At 41.4% G+C, this 8,877-nt stretch overlaps 1 long non-coding RNA gene across 1 annotated transcript; it reads left to right on the forward strand.

Annotated features, from left to right (window-relative positions):
• Positions 1-4,670: 4,670 nt before the first annotated feature.
• LOC141276415 (uncharacterized) lies at positions 4,671-8,877 on the forward strand. Its single transcript, XR_012325916.1, has 3 exons — positions 4,671-4,948; positions 8,066-8,118; positions 8,671-8,877. It is a non-coding gene; the product is annotated as an uncharacterized lncRNA (long non-coding RNA).

The raw sequence follows: 8,877 nt of genomic DNA on the forward strand, positions 1-8,877 counted from the left end.
GTGTCTGTTTGTCCTGATCTCTTCTTCTTATCAGGATACAGGTCAGATAAGATTAGAACCCACCCTAATGACCTCATTTTAATTAATTACCTTTTTAAAGACCAATAAGGTTACATGGGGGGTTAGGACTTTCAGACCATATGAGGACACCATCCAGCCCCTAAGAGTAGCTAGTTAAAGCTTAAAGATAGTCATACTTCCTGCCACTCAGGCCCTGACTCTTCATGTTCCCGTAGTCCCAAACCACTATCATCCACAAGCAAGTGAGGCTGCTCCTGGCTTCCCTGGCTCTGCCTATGCTCTTTCTAGTCCATGAGGTAATAGCACCCTTTCAAACCCAGATCAGACGGAATACCCTCCTGGAAGCTTTCGTAGCCTACCAGAGAGAATGAATGTTCTTTTTTTGTAGCGTGTAGCACATAGTATGGCGATTTCTTGGCTGGTGTATCTGTCTGCCTTGTGACAGAATCTTCCTAAACAGTGGGGCAGGGAATCTTGACCTTGCAAGGAGGCTGGCATATATGAGCTTTGCAGGAGAGTTTAATGAATACATTAATACAACCAAAGAATATTTGATCCTGGGCCTGCCATTTATTGGCACTGTGAGTTTGGAAATCTTCACAACATTCCTGAAATCTACTCTCTTCCTTCATAAAACAGAGATAACAGCAATACCTACATGTACGGTTATTTTGAATATTAAGTTAATTGTTTTCTTTAAAGAATACTTTCTAAATTATGTTTATAATCATGCAGTAACATTTTCCATGTTTTTTTGTTTGTTTGTTTGTTTGTTTTTTGTGGTACGTGGGCCTCTCACCGCTGTGGCCTCTCCCGTTGCGGAGCACAGGCTCCGGATGTGCAGGCTCAGCGGCCATGGCTCACGGGCCCAGCCGCTCTGCGGCACGTGGGATCTTCCCAGACCGGGGCACGAACCTGTGTCCCCTGCATCGGCAGGCAGACTCTCAACCACTGCGCCGCCAGGGAAGCCCTTTTCCATGTTTTTTTCTCAGTTGGGGTTGATAATTATAAAGAGGCTGACAGAACCTAACGATTTTCATTTTAAATGAATTTCCAGGCAATGTATGTAAGAACATGTAGATACGGCCGAAGGTCATCTTATACCCTTGGACATATTAATAATATACTCCTCAAGAAGAAGCATTTTCTTACATAAAGTGGTAAGTGGTGCTTGAAAGCAGAAAGATCAAGAAAATTTTGGAACCAGGCAGCAATCATGGCGTCTCTGCCCTCATGTCAGTAGATGAATCTTGAAGTCTGCCGATCTTCTAAAAGCCAGTAGTTCTGTTCCTGCATCTAAAAACCTGAGCTCTTCGAAAACAATAAATGTAGGCAAACAAGCAAAGCTGTCAAAAAGGGTACTGGAAACAGCCAGACTGGCCTGTAAAAGCAAATAATTCTTTTGCTACCACACTCTGGGCCAACAGGGTAAGTAGTTTAGAACCTCTAACCTCTCTGAAAGGTCTCATGACAAAGTGATCTTCCTATTTGTATAGAAGTCACAATTCCAACAGTTTGGGCCATTCGTGTGCCTTACAATAATATAAGTAATCGTGTCACAAAGAGGAATCTGAAATATGTACCTGAGCTAAATTCAGTGAGCGAGGTCTCAAGTGTGAGAGGTACGTTTTATTTGCTGAATGTTGAAAATATAGCCTGAAACTAGATAACGAAGGGGTTTTATTTAGAACAGTGCAGAGTTGATCTCACACATTTATCAAGGGGAATATGCTTGAAGGTTATCCCTATGTTTACCTCAAACTATTAGATTAAAAAATAGTCATTACTGAAAGCTCTCAGATACATAGAATTTTCCAATATAAAAATGTATCTATTAGATTTGTAATTACCACCTCAGAGCATTATTCAAACAATGTAAAAAGTCAATCTCTGCCCCACAGAGATTCCAGCAATCGAGTCTTTGGATGTTGGAAGGGGAAGAGAATTCCAGTATGAAAAATGAAGCATGGAAAATATACTGTCCCTTGAGCCTCAGAGCTAGGGTCTATGATCACCTGTGAGTCTCAGATATAAATTGCCATGACAACCTTGTTTCTTATGCATTACCTTGACGTAACCAGGATTCAAACTTAATGGGATTTACAGGTTGAAACCATCACCTCATATTAACCCAGAAATAAATTGCTAGGTAGTGTGGAAAGAGCTTGGCTGTTCAATAGTGAATGCTGTGGTGTCTAAGGCCCTCAACACAATCTCGGCGTGCCAGGCATTGCCCTCCGGAAGCCTGTGTTTCAAGCGTAAGTGTGTCTCAAAATAAACTCTCAGTGTTTGCCTCCGTGAATTGCTGTCACCTACAGCTGGCATGGGACTTGCATGCCTCTGCATATACCCAAAGTGCTTACCATTTGCTAACCATGTCCAAGTATTTGACAGGTGTTCTCTCTGCCTCTCACAGAAGCCCTGCAGGAACTTAGCAGCTGAGGAAATTGAGCCCCCGAATGTAAGCACCTTACCCAAGGCCACAGGGCTCAAAGCCAGCTTCTCAAAGGACATTGCATTGCCTTGTCTTCATGGTAAGACTTCCACCTCTGGGGATGTACAAAGAGGTCCCAGGTCTGCTGGATCCCCAGGACCTCTGGGATGTATTCATGTTCAGTGAAACACTTGAGTTTGGTAATGGGGCCCCTCCTGCTGATTTTCTGAAAACTACCAGTTATTTTTTAAATTTTTTTGCCTCGCTGCGTGACTTATGGAATCTTAGTTCCCAGACCAGGGTCGAACCCGAGCCCGCTGCAGTGAAAGTGCCGAATCCTAACCACTGGATCGCCAGGGAATTCCCCTACTGGGTTTTGAATCTGTAGGTTTCACCTTCCACTGGTCACATTTTGTTCTGTGCATGAGCTCCTTGCTTCAATCCTTTTTGCTTACCTCTGATCACTGCCCGCACCTGGGTCACCTGCCACCTTCTCCAGGGGCCTCAGGGATGCCTGGTGGGAAGGAAAGATGCTCTTTCCTGTGACCTCATCGCAAGTGTGGATGCAGACCTATCTTCTCATTCTGCTCAGCAATGCGGAGGAGCTACAAAAGTTAACGAAGCTGTACTTAGTAGCTGGCTTTAAAAATTAAAAAACAGGGCTTCCCTGGTGGCACAGTGGTTGAGAGTCCGCCTGCTGATGCAGGGGACACGGGTTCGGGCCCCTGTCTGGGAAGATCCCACGTGGCACGGAGCGGCTGGGCCCATGGGCCATGGCTGCTGAGCCTGCGCGTCCAGAGCCTGTGCTCCACAACGGGAGAGGCCACAAGGGTGAGAGGCCCGCGTACCGCAAAAAAAAAAAAAAAAAAAAAAAAAAAAAATGTTTGGGCATATAAGAATACATTTTCTGTTATTTATAAAATTATATTATGAGAGTATTTCTGTATTTGACTGAATAAATGAGGCAGTCTACTGGAAAAGTAAACAAATTGTCTGGACCTATGCAGCTGAAACATCAATTCTGCTCCATTGGTGATATAATTAATGCAATTCTGATTTTTTGATCAGAACAGGAATACAGGAACAGAGGTAACTGGATCTGGGTCCAACATTTGAAATACTATTAAGAATTGATACTGCAATATATTTAGAAGTCTTGCACTTACGGAAAAATCACATAGGACATTTTCACATTGTTCTAGAGTTGCAGCATCTCCCATATAATTTCTGATGAAATAGAAGACGAAGATGTCAAGAAGAGGTCCAAGAGGAGAGAGCACAACCACAGTTGAGCACTTCATAGGTTCAAGGAACTGGGACCGGGGATCAAGAGTGTGGGTCTCAGGCTCAGGCTGTCTATCTTTGAGCCCGGCTCTCTCACTCACGAGGTATAACCTGGGCAACTTCCTATGTTCCCTACACCTGAGCTTCCACATCTATAAACTGGGGTGGTAATAACAGTCCCTAATCCCTTGGGTTAGTGTGAGGTTAAATGAGTTAGTGCATGTATAACGCATAGTATGGGGCCTGGAACATAGGAAGCACTCGATAAGCATTAGTTCTTGAGTTCTTAAAATAACCCTGTCTGGTGGGCATTATTTCTCTACTTGATGAATGAAGAAACTGAGACTCAAAGAGGTTCAAGAACTTTCCTGGGGTCATGATCTAAGTAGATGGTCTGATAGAGCATCTGTATTATGCACATCTGGAGGAAAGCTACCCAGTCTCTGCCAACATTTATTTTAAAGATTTGTCTTACTCCAAGAGAAGAAGGAGGCCTAAAATCAAAGAACACGTTTGGAAAAACCAATGGTGTGTTTTCACAAATGTTCTTCAGAAGTCCACTTCTTATACTCTGTCCAATAACCAAACTTCATATCTTGGCCATTATATGTTGAGAGACTCAGAGAAACTACTTGATACTTGTTTTGTAGAACTACATTATATTTGCCTAAATGTTTTAAAGGCTCCACAATAATGAAATCTTTTTCCAATCTAAGCTGTTAGCAGACAGATGTTATGTCAAATCTTTTCTTGGCTCTGATTGTTTTCTGAATCTGGAGTTACAAACGCAAATGATTTCCGGGTCAGAGCCAGCAACCTCTATTAAGCAAGGCATAATAGAGGTGGGTGGGGCTTGTGACTTACTTCATAATCTGCTGTGTATGATCACACCGTACTCCTCCAGGCAGACTCACCTTCACATGGTCAGACTGCAGCCACTGGTCTAAAGGAATGGCCCACAACTCTCCTTTTCTGGCTATTATCGAGCTCCTCACCTGCTCCCAGTCCTGAGAACGAGAAAAGAAAAGTGAACTTTGCTTCTCCCTTATTCTGTTCAGCAAGAGAGTCAGATTCAGCAAGCATTTATTTAGCACTTGTGAGGCGCAAGGCCCTGGATTTGGTCTGAAGAGGATGGCAAAGATGAATCCGACAACACTGACAGAAAAATACAAACAGTTCTTCACTCATACGGTTTATTTCTGCATTCAGGTATGCTCACAGAAAACTGGGTATGGTGCAGTAAGTACTGTCATACCAGTAAACGGTGGTGAGGGAATTTATGCCAAACATAAGTGTCCTCTGAACCAAAAGCCCTCAGAATTAATATCTGCACTTAGCTGACTTCAGGCTACGTTAGCTGGAGAGGCTCTTAGAGCTCAGAGAAGAATTACTTCGTGGGAGTTGAAACTTCTGTTGCATGACAAATTGCAGCAGGCTTCCCAATCCTCCTCTTCTCCTGGTCACCTGGGTATTATCAGCTCCTTTTCATCCACAGTGGCCAGCTCAGTCCTCACTCTTCACTTAAACTCCGCTTACCCCAGACAGTAGCTTTTCCAGTTGGAGAGGAAACTGTGATGTTTTAAGCAAATCCTTCCTGTTCCTGGGGAGCATGGCAAGGCCAGGGAGAGACTGTGACCTCTCAGGACTCATCCAGGTGGAAGTTGGAACTTCCTCTCCTAGCTCAAAGTTCTTTTTCCGTTATTCCAACATTTCACATTCTAAACATTTCATTATCTGTATTACTCACTGTGTCGCTATACATGTTGCTTTTTGCTATTTCAAATGTTTAATTGAAAAATGCTTTTTTCCTCATCAGGTAAACTATAAGCCCCTTGAGTACTGAAGCCATATTATACTTTAGGTGTGCTTCTTTGTTTCACCATCTGGCCTCACCACCCTCTTACTAGGTGCTCCTAAGTCAGTTTGGAACTTGAGGGTAACTTTGAATCTTCAATGATGTGAAGCAGCAATTCAAAGAAATGTAACCTCCAAGTCAATATGTGCATATGAAATATTAAAATTATTTGTGTCATTATCTGTAAATCAAACTGAAATAATGACCCAGAGGATAGTAAAAGCATTAAATATGGTGATATATGTAAATGTACTTTATAAATTCTAGCTCAATGGATGATTATAAGTAGGTATGATGAGATTAAGATATTTTAAAATGAATGGCCATTTTGATTATCTCTTGGGTTCTTGGTTATCTAATGTGAGGAGGGGAAGGATAAGACCAGCAGGTAATACTATGAAAGATCTTTAAAAACAAAAGGAGGGCCTCTTCTCTGAATTAGTAAATTTTAGTAAGAGAAAACTACAAAGATCAACATCTTACAGTGATTCTGTGATGTCCACTGATCCATGCCACTTAAACTGTACACTCTTAACCTCACCTGCATTTGTGAAATTTGAGTTGATTCATTGAACATTTTGCTTTATAGGGCTGATCACATCATCTAACCTTGAATTCAGTAAGACTCAAGGCAATTAAATTCTATTGCAGTTAATTTTTATTTTTAAATCATACTCATAATGTTAGGAAAAATTTAGTCATAAATGCAATATTTACTTCTTTCTTTCTTGTCCCTTCAAATTAAAAAAAAAAAACTCATTATTGGCCTAAGATTAGAGACCTGATGATATGTGTTAGCTTAATTCTTCCATCTGTAAAAGAAATTGTGAAAACAGTTTTCATCACTTGATGAAATGAAAGAGACTCTGAATTAGTTGATACAGTGAAAGGCACTGACCACAGAATGAGTGCTTGGGCTCTTCAGAGGTAATTTGTCATACTTTCATCATTAGCAAAGCTTCAGTCTGATCTCATGGGTACCAGAGGAAATGAAGGAGCTGGATTGTGTACACACAGCATGTCAGAGCCCTAAGGCTGTCCCCAGCCAGTGAATGGGGCTAATGGGATGCTGGTCTCCAAGTGTGGGTACTGTAACAGGGCGGCACTCCTAGCGCCATTGTTACCTTCATGGAAGGAGGTACTCGTAGGCTTGCCAATACTGAGTGGGAGAAAAGCCTTCTCTCTTTCATATAAATAGTATTGTGACAAGGCAGAATTGGGCATTGGTTTCAAAACACCAATGCTCAGTTCACTGCAGCACTATTTACAATAGCCAGAACATGGAAGCAACCTAAATGTCCATCAACAGAGGAATGGATAAAGATGTGGTACATATATACAATGGAATATTACTCAGCCTTAAAAAAGAATGAAATAACACCTTTTGCAGCAACATGGATGGACCTAGAGATTGTCATACTGAGTGAACTAAGTCAGAAAGGTAAAGACAAATATAGGATATCACTTATATGTGGAATCTTAAAAAAAAGGGTACAAATGAACTTACTTACAAAACAGAAATAGACTCACAGATGTAGAAAAGAAACTTATAGTTACCAGGGGGTAAGGGGGGGAGGGATAAATTGGGAGATTAGGATTGACATATACACACTACTCTATATAAAATAGATAACTAATAAGGACCTACTGTATAGCACAGGGAACTCTACTCAATACTCTGTAATGACTTATATGGGAAAGGAATCTAAAAAAGAGTGGACATATGTATATGTATAACTGATTCATTTTGCTGTACAGCAGAAACTGACACAGCATTGTAAGTCAGCTATACTCCAATAAAAATTAAACAAACAAACAAAACAAAACAGAACAGAACAACAACAACAAAAAAACCCCAAAAATGCCCAGACTCCACCCCTAGAACCTGGTATCATTTCTCTGGGGTAGGAACCTGGAATTGTCATGTTAAAGATTGTCTCAGTTGCTTCTAACAGGCAGTCAAGGTGAAGAACCTAAGACTTCTTAAAATTTCCTCGTGGGAATAACCTGGTAATTTGTTACTATACAGATTCTTATTTGTCTCACTAGATACATCTGCACTTTAACAAGCTCCCAGCAGATGCCAGAGCTGCTGGTCTGAGGTCCACTCTGGGAGAAGCAAGGATCTATGCTATGCTCTCCAGGATCTGTACTTCTGCTGTTCAGGTTTACCGAGGGTGGTTCATGCCTCACACACCCCATTTTGCCTTAGCACATATACACTTCAGAGTAACATATAACCAGTTTCATCCTTTATTTATTGATTATGAAAGCGTTAATTATCCTTAAAGTAATTATTGTGAACACACTTAAATATGTGTGCTTCTATGGTTAGGGTACTCTAATTCGGTATTTCCAATGTTTCACTGACCATCAAAGTCATCTGGGAGCCTTAAAAATCTAATGGGAATCCTCCTCAACAGTAGAGGGTGGCAGGAGGGAAAGAGAAAATTTTTAACGAAACCCTGCAGGTGATGGTGATTCAGACCTCTTCACTCTGGAAGTTTATAAGCATTTACAAAAGGTAATGAATGAAACAAAATCATCATCTCTTTCACTTTCAGTATATGTTAAAATAATACAACTTGCAACTCACCTGCTACAACCTGTGGGTATGCTATTTTGTCATACGTTATAAAGGAAATACAATTAAAATACACAAACTACGAATATATCTGTGGCAGTGTCAAAATCCCAGAGTTAAAAAGATGCCAAAACCCACTTGATGTATAGCCTGAAAAGGGGAAGTGAGAGTTGGGTGCAGGAAAATCATCCCACCCAACACTCCTCTCTCTGTGGGTGTCCAAATATCTCTGCCCCAGTGAAGGGACCATTCTGGCTTCCAGAGGGCAGATCAATCTTGCCGCCATCTTGCTGAGGGAGGAGCTAATCTCCTCAGCAAATTAATTAATCAACCAATCCACTAAATGGGCATAGTTTGCAAAGAACCTCATGTAATTCTCAATTAGGAGAACATTCAGAACAATGAAAGCAAATGGCATTAGTTATTTGTTATCTGGAAAGCCTCCTACTTTACTTCTCCCTCCTCTCTCTCTTTCTCTCTCTCTCCCTGCAGCACAGAATAAGGAGAAGACACGGCTTTAAGTTCCAGCCTATTACCTATGAAACATGGGCGCTAGTCCAGTGAGATGTTTCATTCCTTTATAGTCTCAGCGTCTTCGTAGTTGGTTCTGTTGTGAGAATCAAATGAGTTGCTGGGATTTGAAAGCTGAGAATCCAGAGGTTATCATTTCTTCCTTCCTGGGTCTCCTTGCACCTGGCT

Source organism: Tursiops truncatus, chromosome 14, assembly GCF_011762595.2.
Source record: "Tursiops truncatus isolate mTurTru1 chromosome 14, mTurTru1.mat.Y, whole genome shotgun sequence".
In the NCBI taxonomy this organism is placed as follows: domain Eukaryota; kingdom Metazoa; phylum Chordata; class Mammalia; order Artiodactyla; family Delphinidae; genus Tursiops; species Tursiops truncatus.